Below are 13590 nucleotides of genomic sequence, written 5' to 3' on the forward strand. Positions count from 1 at the left end.
ACAGCCCTACAGGAAACTTGAGGTGATGGGTGGAAAAGGCGACAGGGCTGGGGAGGGAAGACATATATTTTTTTTGTTATTTTGAACATATGTACTTGTCCTAATTCATAGTGGAATTTGGGTGGGAAACACAGTTGGGAGGACAGGAGGAGATGTTTATTTTTGTTATGAAAATATATTCTAATTGTGACTCAAAGCAAAGAGGAAGGGTGGGATGGTAGATAGTATAGGAGACACCTTCAGTAAAGGTAAGTAGAAAAATAGAAAGAATACTACATTATTTTTAAAGCAGCCTATAATTCTTTGAATTTATCAAGTAATTGCTGCTGCTCTGAGCATTTTTGAACCTAACTGCATTTTTATTAATGCCCAGAACTTAAGCATATATCACTAGTGCATCATTATCTGGGGGCCTCACAGGGAACCTTTTTGTGATGTTCTCAGGGACTTCTACCATGAGTGCCAGAGATGGGTCTTGTTCTGCAGTAAACAGGGTAAACTTGAACAGGCTCAGTACCTCTTCAGAAATAGAAGCTCCTCTGCTTGTAATTAATATTCAAGCTTCCTCTTAATTTAACCAAAATGATTCAGTCCTTCTCCTGTAGAAATGCCTGTTGGACCTGTGACCCTTAGGAGGAAATACAGCGAGATGTTTCAGGTTCTGTTTCTTTGAAGTCATGCGAGCAGTTGAAAAAGAACAGAAATGCTCCTAATTCACACTGACTACCTTCTTGCTTTCTCCTTTGGAAATTCCTGCTGTGCTCCTAACTACATGTTTAGGCATCTAATACTACTGAAATACACTCCTGCGATATTTCATCATTTATGCAGCAAAGTGTAGTATTTTATGTCTGACTGAATGAGAAAAAGGCACTTTAAGGAGGAGATGAAAGGCAAAATGGAGGTTACTATTCCCTTGGTTCCAAGAACTAAAGAGTTTTAGTGAGAGAGGAAAGAAGAGAAGAAAAAAAATGGGGATATACTGCTACCCCTTGAGTCCCCCACCAGGTTTTTTCTACTATCCCATTGAAACAAGTTGTCATTGCCTGGAGCTTTATGAAGATTATCATTAACCACAAATTGACTGCTTTATTCTGCTTATCCAGGAAACACACATAACAGCCTCTGACAAGGCACACTGCTTGCCTACATCTAGTGGAAGAACTTCAGTGTGAAAAGAACTACATAAAAATCAAACTCTTGTCCATCTTTCTGTCAGTGTTTGCTGTGAAAAAAGCAGTAAGCGGGTAGATATAGCTCAGATTGATACACGAAGTCTCAAAGGCAAAACACTTGTTTATGCATCAGGCTAAAATTTCTGTTCTTCCAGGAAGGGACCTTGAGAAGAGCTTTACATTCCCTGAGCTCCACAGTGAGAAAATCTGCAACAGGACCTTGGATGAAGCAATATAGAGGGTGAGTCAATTATCATAATGTCAAACAATATCAAATAATCATCTGTGCCATGTGATGCAGGAAGTTCTGTGGCTGGTATAAATACTACAATTTCCCCATAAATAGAAGTGAGGAAATTGTTGCTCTAAAACTTGAATGTGTAGCTAATTTGAGCGTAATCTCACTGAGAGTTTTTAAGAAGTTCCTTTCTGTTATTATTTGGTGATTAAGTATAGCTCATGCATCTGAACCCCTCTGTCTATTCACTCTGCTTTAAGACTCATAGCAGCAGATGCCCTAACAATTCTCTCCAGAAGATTCAAGAACAGATTGCTCTCTATTCTGGGGATTTGTGAAGGCTTCCTCAGCTTTCAAAATTCTTCTCGTTAATTCTTTGATGGCTGTTTTATATCTTGCATTCTGATAACTCACCCATTAAGCTAGACAAGCAATGTGCAACCCTTGGCAGCGTTCAGGAGCTGGCTTTAGTAAGGCAGAGAGAAAGCAATAAAATATCAGGCTTCTTCCTCAAAATCTGAGGCTAAATAGTGCTACAATACACTTTGGTTTTTGCTGACCAGAAAAAAAGGTTGATTCTTAGATTTCTTAGGTATAATTCATGGTGTTTTTTTTTTTTTTTTCTTCAGTTAATGACTTAATGAGAGCTACAGTTTTTAGGTGAATAGAGAATCCTTAATCGCACATTGTAAGTTCAGTCAAAATCCACAGACATTTGTCTTGTTTTAAAGAAAACTCTTTCCTTCCCCTCAGAAGTTCCATATTCCACAAAAGATTTCCCATTACTCAAAGCCTATTTAATTGTATTGTGTGTGTGATGAAACATGGTTAATTGGGTATAATTTAGCATCAGTTAAGGTCAGACCTTTGGGAGGACTGGAAAGGAAGTGCTATTTTTCTACTACTTTGCAATTTCAACTGAAAAACTACAATCCTTTTCTGGAATCTTGATGTTACCACAGGCTTGTTTTTCCTAATGCCTGTTCAGAGGGAATAAAAAGAAAAGATTCCATAAGTCATTGTATTCCAAGAAATCCTCCTAAATCTTGAAGTCAGTGTATCTTGAAGTCAGTGTCCAAAGTGATAGATTTAAAAGGGGAACATTGTGGACAAGGCCTTCATTATCAGGCTTGCAAATTAGGTAGTTGCAAGTTACCATTTACACCCAACTATCAGTTTTTCCATCCACTATGACTGGGAACGTTCTTTTAATCAGGGCAGTTCAGGTCTGGGCCACAGCCATACTACCTGTTCCACTGGTGTTCATGTATGTTACTCAGTTACTGCTAATAACATTGATGAAGGTGCCTTTTGAGGTTTAAAAAGCCAGGTCTCAAGGGATGCTCATATATACACACTGCGGTGATCCACATGGACATCCTAGCCCTGACAACAGAGATCTGTCTGTTACCCTTTTCTTTTAGTCCAAATGGAAGTACTGCTAAAAGTATATGGGGAGGCAAACCCCCAGCCCACTTAACTCTTTCTGCATGTTGTAGATCTTACAATCAACCAAATAATGACGGCTGCAATTTTCTAATTTCTTAAATGGATGCAGCTAACACTATCCAGAAAAACAAAGAGCCAGGGTGGAGGGCAGCTGGGAAGGGGGAGAGACTACAGGATTGAGGAAAACAAGCAGTGTAAAAGCTTCCTGAACACATTCAACTAAAATATAATTACTAAATCAGCCTTGAAAGGAGGGGGTTAAAGTACTGAGTTGTGGCTGTGATAATTTTCCTGGTTTAAATTTCTCTGGTATAAATGAAATAAAATGAGGCTTGGACTCTGCTAATTAACCACCCTACCCACAGGTGATCACAATATGTGCCATGTAAGATCTGTGGAAAAAGCAAAATTTATACACCTAGAAATGACAAGTGTGCATATTAAAACCATTTTTGCAGTTGACAAGAAAAGTGAAGTCCTTTGATAAGTACCAAGGAAAATTATAGGTGGGGGGATGTTAGAGAGGAGATTGTGCATACATTTAGTTGAAATGATTTAGACAACATTTCCTTGAATTAGTTCATTTTAGAAGAGAACAAAGGGTTTGTCCTGCTGGGTAGCTTTTCAGCAGGGATGCCCTGCCTGCCTTATTTTAGAACTGCATTATTACGTGGTTTCAATTAGTGGTAGCACTTGCAAAACTAGTAACACAGACGTTTTGGCATGAAATCTGACTCCAAGGCGTTGAAGGGTACTTAAGATCTACTCAGGGGTAGGTGGAGAAATACAGTGTATTTTAAACTGTGTTGATGATTTGTCATAATGGTGTCCTTTCCAAAAACCTTTCTGTATTTTTATAGGCTTGGCTTTTCATTTTGTCTTTACCTCACTGTTTAGAATTTGCTTTCCACTTATCTAACGTCCTTATTTCCAGTCTCTTTTGTCATCTGGCTCCTTACTAGGCCCTTGGCTAAGGTTTTCTTCAGGCTTTTAGAGCAACTGAGTGTTCTAGCTAAGAATGTTCAAAATGCTGTACTACTTAAAAAGCATTTATGGAGTCCTGTTCATCTTCAAAGTCCTTTACAAATATGAGCTACTATGAGAACAAGCCTCTATTGTCAGGAACTGGCTGGTCTAACAGTCCCACTGCCCCTCCCTTAATGTTGTGGAGCAATTTCAGAAGCATCTTTTTGAGGCAACTGCTAATTCCTTTAATTTTGCAGTCAGGAAAGCTAACTTCTGTTGCAATTCCATGCCAATGTAAGTGCCTCTCATAATACATCTGCTGGCAGAAAAAAGCCTGTGTATGACTCCATGAGAGTTCCCACTCCTACTTATTCTAGCTATCTTGATAGGCAGGTGACATTTTGATGAGCAAAATAACAAATGTCACTGCTGTGGTGATAGACACATACAATATTTCAGATATCCACTAAAAGAAATCCTTAATACAGGAATGAAAGAGGCAACTGCTTGACAAGATTTGAACATGTGTAACTATAATATTTTTAGCAGTGAAGTCAATAATTTGTCTTGCTCTCACTATCTATCGTGGTGCTAAAGTAGTTTTTACCAAAATTTTCCTCTCTGCTGTGCTGGTATGGAGATCGCCAATAAGTATCTGAAGGATACTTAAGTAGCTGAAAGATGACAGCACAAATATGATACCTTTTTGTTGAGATTCGCATTTTTTATTTCCATTTGAGGACTTGCTTCATTTAAGGAATTCTTTGGGTAGTGCTGAAGGCTGTAGATCAGAAAAGACTCTGATGATTTTCTCCATGTATTTGAACTGCTAGTCTAGTTTTGTTATTAGAGAGTATCAAAAATTTTGCTTTAAAGTCATGCATATTTAGTTACGTATGATTTTAATGCTCGAGGTTGCTCTTAACTTGAAACAGAATTTAGTATTCAACTGAATTCAACAGGATGTGTGGGAATGGCACAGAGCTGCACCAGGGAGGTTCAGGGGACATTAGTAAGTATTTCTTTACTGGGAAGGTGGTCACACTCTAGAACAGGTTTCTAGAGAGGTGTTTGATGCCCTGTGCCTTCCTGTACAATGTCTTTGATACTTTATACCCACTTTTAATGCCCTTGGTGCTTTAACTTAGCCCTAAAGTGATCAGGCAGTTGGACTAGATCATCTTTGAAGGTCCCTTCCAGCTGTTCTGTTTATTCTGTCTGTTCTGTTTGTTCTATTCACTTCACTGCTGAGTTATTCAAATGTCTGGTCAACACAGTTTGTATTTTTTTTTTAACTCTCTACCTCATCCTTGCTTGCACAGTCATCCAGCCTCACTCTTATCCACAATGAGAAGCAGCAGTTCTCTTCTAGTCTGTGTAGCACACGTTTGGAGAATATAGGTGAGCATTTGAGCTGCTGTGATGAAATTCAGGGGAAGTTTGTAGTTCAGTCAGTTTAGAGATTGAATACCGAATTTACCCCACAGTTCTTCAAAATCTCTGCAACAAGGGATTCTTGTTTTGATAACAGTTTTTACATGGCAGGTAATCCTCAGTGATCCACAGTCATACAAGTAGGCACTCCCCAATTTGATTGGAACTGCTTAACAGCTTTGTTGCAATTCTAGGAATAAAGACGCTCCCGTTTCACTGACTTAAGAGCACGTTTAATGCACTGTGCCATTTGCTACCATCCTTACGTGCTTATTTTGTGCATGTGATCAATACATGTATTAATGCTAATATAACACTTACAGAGTCTCCCAGATGTAGACGTGGCCCCTTAATCCTTCCCTGTTCTGCTGGGGATAATCATTTTTACAACATGAGATCACTTGCACCAGTGAAGTGCATTTTAACACCTTTTGCTGTTATCTACGCGAACTGACAACCCTAATAGAATCCCAGCAGTGCATTCAAACTTTATTTCCTAGGTTAATCAGGCTAAAAGACAGTTAACTAAGCTTTCTCAAGGGGGGCCTCCTTTAACATAAAAAAAAAGGGGGGGAAAAAAAGATGCTGCAGGAATTGTTCATCACCAGAAATTTTGCTCAATGAGTAAAGAAAGGCAGCAACACTGAAAAGAAAGGGTGGTTTTGTCTTAGAGTGGACGGCACGGCATGCAGGAGGAAAAGAAAAAAAAGGAAAAAAGAGAAATATTTTCTGAACAAAGAAGTCAGGTCAGTTCCCTTCTTTTTTGATCTTTAATCCCTTCTCTCCCAAGTAGAATGGCAAAGGAGCCCTTCTCTCTTTCTAATAAATAGCGAGCAAAGGCAGGCATTCAGTGCTACTTCCCTTTGATCAGCACAAAGCTGTCAGCTCCTGCCGCTTTTTTTTTTTCCTACCAGCTCTTGTTCCTGGTTAAAAGTGGAAGTAATACCCCCTGAAAGAAATACCCTAGGTGTCCTGCAAATCATCAATCCTATTTTTTTTTCCTTGTTTTCTTTCTGTGGCCCACCCTCCTGGCCTGGACAACCTCCTTACTAACACCCCTCTTCCTCTTTCCACCCTTTTTCCAGAATACCAGTTTCATTTGATACGCAATTCAATGTGCCAGTCTGACCTACTGGGACCTTGCTGTCTGAGACTCTACCACTACGCAGACAGGGGAAACCTTCCTTCCAGCTATAAATGATGCTTACCTCCAGATATTTATCTTTCTGTAAGGGAATATACAAATACTTCACAGAAACAGCAAAGGGAAATTACATCTTAGTTATTTATAATAAAGCTCAAGCTTTAAAAATAATCATTATACTAAAACAAAAAACACTCGATGTTGTGCTTGATCGACTCTCTGAGATCCCATTTTGCTCCAGTCCTGAGCTTGCTGCACTTCAGACCATATCATTGCATCTTAGCAGTAAACATTTTGCAAATGTTGCTGCTTTCTGACAGGTCACTCGGTGCATTTTAAAGCAGGCTCCTTGTTTACCGCGGAGATCATCTGCAATCTGCATTTCTGCTCATCGCGATATCAGAACCTGATGTACAGTTTGCAAATGTTACGCAAAGGAAATAATTCACAAAGGCAAACAACTATAATCAAGTGTAGAACAAGAGCCTGGCTTGTAAGAGGAGAGCAGGGCAGACGCTTTAGTGTGTGTGTGTATATGTAAAAGGGCTGGGGGGGAAGAATGGAGGAGCAAGGAAAAGAGACCGTATAAAAGATCAGTATTCTGAAACAATGCCATATCCTTTGTGACCTGTAATGATGCTTAAATACTTCTGCCATTTCCCTGTGGTGATGGTTGCACCGGCTGCTTTCTGTGTGCCTGTAGAGATAGGTTTTTCAAAAGCAGGATGGAGTGAATGCCGCTCGTTGTTCTGGCTGCAAAATGTCAAACTGCAGTGGAAAGAAATACAGCATTGCAGTGGTGGTGCACTGAGGCCCCCGGTAGGAAAGCAGGAGCTATTAAGTGGAAAATTCCTGCAGAGGACGTGTTTCCATTTCTAATGCGAAGAAAGAGGGTGTTGTTTGAGGCTGGCAGGTCTGTGGAAAATACAGAAAACACAGGGAAGATGAGAAAATGACCTCATTGAACTCTGAGAACTTAAGCAAACAAACAGCTTCGGCCAACATACCACGTTCTTGCAGCGCTTCTGCCCAAACAACAAATTGACCTATAAGTTATATAATCCCCCACCAGCCCCCGTGCCCCATGTAACTACGGAGAGGGGGAAGGGGGTTTCTCTGCAAGGCAAGCGAGTTGGGGAAACAGCAGGAAATTCTGCTCTGCTGGGAAAAAATATTGGGGTGAGCTGCCTGCACCCCACAGCTGCACTTCTGCACCCCAAATGTTGTACTCTCATGAGGTTCAGGTTTAACTGCGCTCTGAATAGCAGCAGAACGATGGCACTAGTTGTTTATTATAGTATGAACTATTTCAGTACAGCATAAATTTTCCATTTCAAAGGATCCCGAATGCCTGCGGGGAAGGGACTAGGTTTTGTGAGCAGAGGGTGGCCTCTGTACAAGTTGGTGGGGGTTTCTTCTGAGCAGTGGTTAAAGCTGCATTCTTTGAACCTGGTTAGGGGGGCTCTGGGGAGCATGTTTAGGGTCTGCGCTTCCCCCTGTAGAGGCCTCCTGTAGTGATGGCTTGGAATGCCTCAGCTACCATTTTATGTCAACTGAACAAATCCTAGTGTAAAAATGCAGAGGCTAACCAAAGGCCACAGGCTCGGCGCTTGTTGTTGTTGCTCTACATAGCTGCAGAAAAGGAAGATGTATGCCCCCATTCCCAGCAGCTGGGCATGCTGAAAGGTTTGATTCATTGCACGGATCCTTTCCTCGCTCTATTTCTAATAACTAATTAATTGAACATAATAGAAAGAAAGTTATTAATTGACACAGTGGCAGATAAACTATAATTCTTAGTTTACAGTAACATTACTTGCAGATCAGAAAAGGGCTTTTCTATTAACCAGTAGTAACTTCGCTGTAGAAATATATTTTCTGCTACCATATTAATAATATGTGCTTTCAGTGTTGTTGTTTTTTTCCTGTTTACGCTGTTATAATCCTGTTGTCTCCCAGCTTAATGCACAACCAAAAGATGCTGTACTGTCCAGCATTTTGCATGAAATTTGTCAGTTATGTCAGTTTTGAAAGGTCCATGAAACTGTAAATGGTGCATGATGCTTTAAGGAGAATAAATATAAGCAGATGATAAAGTAATCTTGAAGTTGTTCAGGCACATGCGTAGGAACGACAAAGGTTCAAATACTGCTAGCAAAGAAAAAGCAGCAAAAGCAAGTCACAGGATGCATTCAGATTTCATGTAAGCTGCTGTCTCGATCCAGTGGTTTGATCCATCCTGTTGTTAGATGAGGAACTGCGGTCTGCGAATGCACTAAGTGTAATTCAGAAAACTCCTGCAGCTGTAAGGAGCTGACTGGATTCAACATTCAGCTTCCCGTACCGGAATGTTTCAGAGCAAGATAAAGTGAATAAAAAATGGGTGTGGAGCATCAAGTGAGACAATCCCAAACTTCATCCAAAAATGCAAACCTTTCCTCTTGCAGGGCTTGTAAAATGTGATTAAATCGCCTCTTTATTTTTTTTCATTCCAGTTTGACACCTCTCTGGATACCCGAAGCACAAGCAAAAATGACCAAGTTACATACTAGAAAACAAATACCAGTATATGCAAGACTGTACATTATTTTTGCAAGCACACTTTAAGTTGTTGGGATGAAGATTAAGAAAGGTGAGTGAAGTCTGACTAAATTGAACAGAAGCTCTCCCACACCATCAAAGTATCACTTTTCAGAGCTCCAGATACCATTTTCAGGTATGGAGGAGACACTGTTGTAGTGTTACAAATGGGAAATAATTCTAACCTATGTGGCTCAGATCTGAAACCAAATTTGTGCAGAATCCAGCACTCGTTAATAATATTGAACCCAAAATGCCTGCATCCCCTGCAGCACAATGGCCAGAAGACATTCAGGATTTCCACAGTGTTGTCTCATTCCCTTTCTGGAAATGTTTAACCAGGGCAAACTATATAGTGTGGCATTTCTGCATGATGCCATGGATTCTGTTTCTCTTTTCCTTGTGCTGTGTAACTAAGGGGCACCGTAAGGGGCGCATAACTTACAGAGGAGAACAGCTTTCTCCTCCACGCTCTGACAGGAAATAAAAAGCTCCCAAAAAACTTGAGAGAAAAACAAACTTTGTGAATAACAAATAGAAGCAGTGCCAAAACAAAAGAGTTTCCTGCATCTAATAAAAGGGAAAAGGCAGTTTTTTTGCTCATCCATACCTTGTGCCTGTAAATGGCAAGAAACAAAACAAGGTAAGGAGTACCCCGTGTATTGTTAGGATTCTGGACTTTAGTACCCATTGCAGAATTAATTGTTCTGAATGCAGGGCTTTGGTTACAATTTCCCTCTGCATTTTGTAGGCTGTCTTCTACATAGCAGACTGAGCTCATATCAGAGCTTCTGTTTTGAGTTCAGTTTAGAAAATTTAGGTATCTAAAGAGATTGCTTAGGGACTATGCTGAACAAAAATGTAGGTAAGTCTGGCTGATGAGCCTGAGCCAAGCAGAATGCAGGAAAGCCACATTCAGCTTTTGCCAATGCACCTCAGTGCAGCCTTGTGCTTTCAGAAGTGTGCCTGGCCTAAATAGGGTGTGTAGAGGCTTCATGAAGCATAAAGGATGGTAAGTGAATAAACCCAAATGTTATGCTACTTGAGTTGCCCTTCTTTGCCTCACAGAATCAAATGACATGGAGCAAAAGAGTACAGAAATCGTAGATCAGGATTTTGCGTCTTTTTTATTTGAAAACATTATTTTCATCAGTAAGTCTCATGCAAATGGTGCCAGCATTGTTGTTGGGAAATGTGAACTAGTGGTTAGCACTCCCAGGTTACCTTCAGGAAATAGGATCCTTGGCTTCTGACCTTTGGTGGAAGCCCTAAATTCTCTTCCCTAGGTTTCTTATCACTGATCACGTGGATCTGGTTTTCTACTTGCTGTGAATGTTAGAGCTTGAAGACAGCCTCCTTCCTTGTTCTTCAGTTCAGACGATCCTTACTTTGGACAACTGGAAGATGAAGATCCCAGGACATACTGAGTAAGTTTACTGCTTTCTATGGATGTAGAAAGACAGCCTGGTAGTCAATGTTTTCATAGAAGAAACAAAAAAGCAGAAACAAAAGTAAAAAAGAGATGTCACAGTAGGATGTATACACAGGACTTACGTGGATAAAATGTTTGTAATCTACCTCTGCGCTGATCAGATAAAGAGCTGTAGTCCATCACAGGAGCCATAGATCAGGATGCCATTCCTCCTTAGGAAATGCCTCCACAGAAGGCAGTAAGAGTAATCAGGTGTTTAGAGACCATGGTTTGGGAAAGCATTGTTCAGTTTAGAGAAAGGAAAAGACAGGGCTGTGAATTGTTTAAAGGACAACTGCAAAGGAGGAAGTAATTTTTGTTTTCCACGTCCATTGGAATTTGAAATGGCTCATTTATCATGGACAGTAAGACAAAATTATGTTGAGTGACAGGAGGATGTACATATACAAAACTAAAAGCATTTCCCTGAATGCAGATCCTATCATGTAGCAGAATAAATGCATAAACCAAAATGTGGATCAGTTCCTGCTTTGAAAAATGTTTGACTCAAACAGTGCTGCTCAGCTAGGTTTAGCTCGACTAGGTGATGCCGGCAGGCCACTGGTGAGAAAGCATGATGGTAGCCAAGGACCCATAGCTGAGAGTGATGGTACGATGGAAAGGTCTGGAATGGTTTGGACCTCATAATTGCTCCCAGTTCTTGTAGATCTACATATATATATCTACAGATATATAGATGTAGATTTTTCTTACAGCCACTGATCTGGCAATGAAGGGAGTTTGATTAGATTTCTGCAGTCCATAAGCCTGATCATTAAAATGGAAATGGTTAAAATTTGTTTCCTCCATCGTCAGTTATTTTCAATAGACCTTCATCCAAGTACACGCCAGTAAAATTGCATGAGAGTAAGGCAACACAGATACTATAGGCCTGTGTCAAGATCAATGAACCTCATGCTTTCTCCTACCTAAGTCTTAAGAAATGTTCCTTGAAGATCTTTATTTTCTATAGTGTGTATTACTAAAAGAAGTCAATGGGGTTCAGGGAGAAGCACTGAGAGAGGCTTTTAATATACTTCATTTTCTGCTTTATATTGTAATTCACATAAGTAATGAGTATGTACCAACCAGAATGGTGGGAATGTTGCCTAGTGTTACTAACTAACACGTATTCAGTTCCATAAGCCCCCCACCACATAGAAGCTAATTGCAAGGATTAGAGTACACCAACACACTTAAGCTCCACTCCTGTGGGTTTGGGGAGAAACAACACATTTCAACATTCCAGCTGCAGTTCCCCTGGCAACGTACATAACAACAACTCACTAAAAACTGTGGGTTTCTGTTTTCTTAACCCTTAGAACATTGACTGAATGAATACTTCCTTTAGGAAACAGTTCAGTCAACCAGATATAGTCAAACACTCTTGAATCCATCAGTCCTTTTCTCCTTAAAAAAACCCACAAAAGCAGTTGAATTCCATGTCAAACTGATCTCCTCCCCTAGCATTAAAGAGTTTAACTCAAACAAATGTGCACGCCATTTGCAAACCTCCCATAGAAGTCTGCATTAAAAAAGACTTTAAAAAATCCCCAAATATCAATATTTAAGATAACTATAAAGTTCCTAGACATCAAAGGACACACAGAAAAATACACAGTGAATTTTACAAAGCACATAAATACTCTTAAGAGATGAAACAAAACAAAATTAGCATTTATGTATAGAACACAATATTTTCCTATCAGTTATTATAACAATGATAATGCCTGTAGCAACTTTATGATTCCTCTGAGAGTTTCAAATACTTCATAAATATTAACTAATACCTTGAAATAATATATACATCATTGTTGTGAAATACATGAGATCTGCTCCAGAATTCGTTCCACTGCCCAATGAACTGGGATCTCTCATGATGGTATCACTTCTGCTTCTTAGCAGTGAATGTTCCTACCACATAAAGGAACCACCAGCTAAATGCATGTGCAGGGTGTTAGAAGTTACCAGACCTCACCTGAACCTCACAAAGAGCTGCTGTATATTTTGGGTTGTCAGTAGCAGGCAGAATTAATGAATGCACATGGCCACAGTTGTCACCACTGCAATCACCACTGGTATTTTGCAGTTTATTTAAGATAATAGTCTGATCAGTAGTATTTTCCTCAGAAGTCTGCATTTATGAAGGCATTTAAGAATGGTATGTCCTGGAAAGTTTTAGGCTGGAGTTGGGGGTAGGTGGTGGAGGTGGTATAGCAGTTTTCTGAGGAGAGCCTACCTTGCTTCCTCAGCATGCAAGAATTGACCTGATGAGGCTCTTAGAGAGAAGAGAAGGCATCTACCTATATCAAACATATGACTATTACCAGTGCATTGGTGCGCACTTACTTACACAAAGGAAAAGTTGCAGGCTGAAAAACTAAATCATGGATCAAAAAGATGTCAGTGCACTTTGAAGCAATTACCTTTCATAACCTGGATTTTCTCCTTTTCTCTCCATAAGCTTTATTTTTTTTCTTAAAAGGAGTCGATGTGATGTTCCCTTAGATCTTCCATCCCATGATGAAAACTACTGCCTCATTTTGTAGCTTTGAACAGACACAAGAAAGAGTAAGTACATCTACAAAATTGTTTAAGGTTCTTCAGCCAGAAACTTTTAATGCTCCATCACTATACCGTTGCTTTCCATCCATGGAGAGAATGTTCCTTTGATGCTTTGCAGCAAGTCCTACATAAATTACTGGGAAGCAGACTACCTCCCCCCCCCACCCCCCACCCTCAGACTTAGTACACAACAGTTTGCTAAAGATTATGCAGCATCTTTACTAACGTCTGGTTGCCAGGGCGTCCTTGTTCCTTAGCCAACTACTGTACTAAGGCTTCACTGGCAACCATCCAGCTGTGTTTTACTGAGGAACCTCTGTAGCAGTCAAGGGCATGTTTTCACAATTTACTGGAGAAGTCAGTCTGTTTGTTTCTTTTCTCCTAAAGATCCTAAGTATTGGGGAAGGCAGAAACTTTTTGCAGATGACTGTAAGACAGTGGATGCCTCTTCTCCCCTTTATCTACAAAAAATAAACATAAAAAATTCTTGCTGCACTGGGCTTCGATTTTGCATTAACCCAGCCATTATGGACCCTGGACATATCAGTGTGGCACTGTGTCAGGACCA

Source organism: Excalfactoria chinensis, chromosome 9 (genome assembly GCF_039878825.1).
Source record: "Excalfactoria chinensis isolate bCotChi1 chromosome 9, bCotChi1.hap2, whole genome shotgun sequence".
NCBI classification, from domain to species: Eukaryota; Metazoa; Chordata; class Aves; order Galliformes; family Phasianidae; genus Excalfactoria; species Excalfactoria chinensis.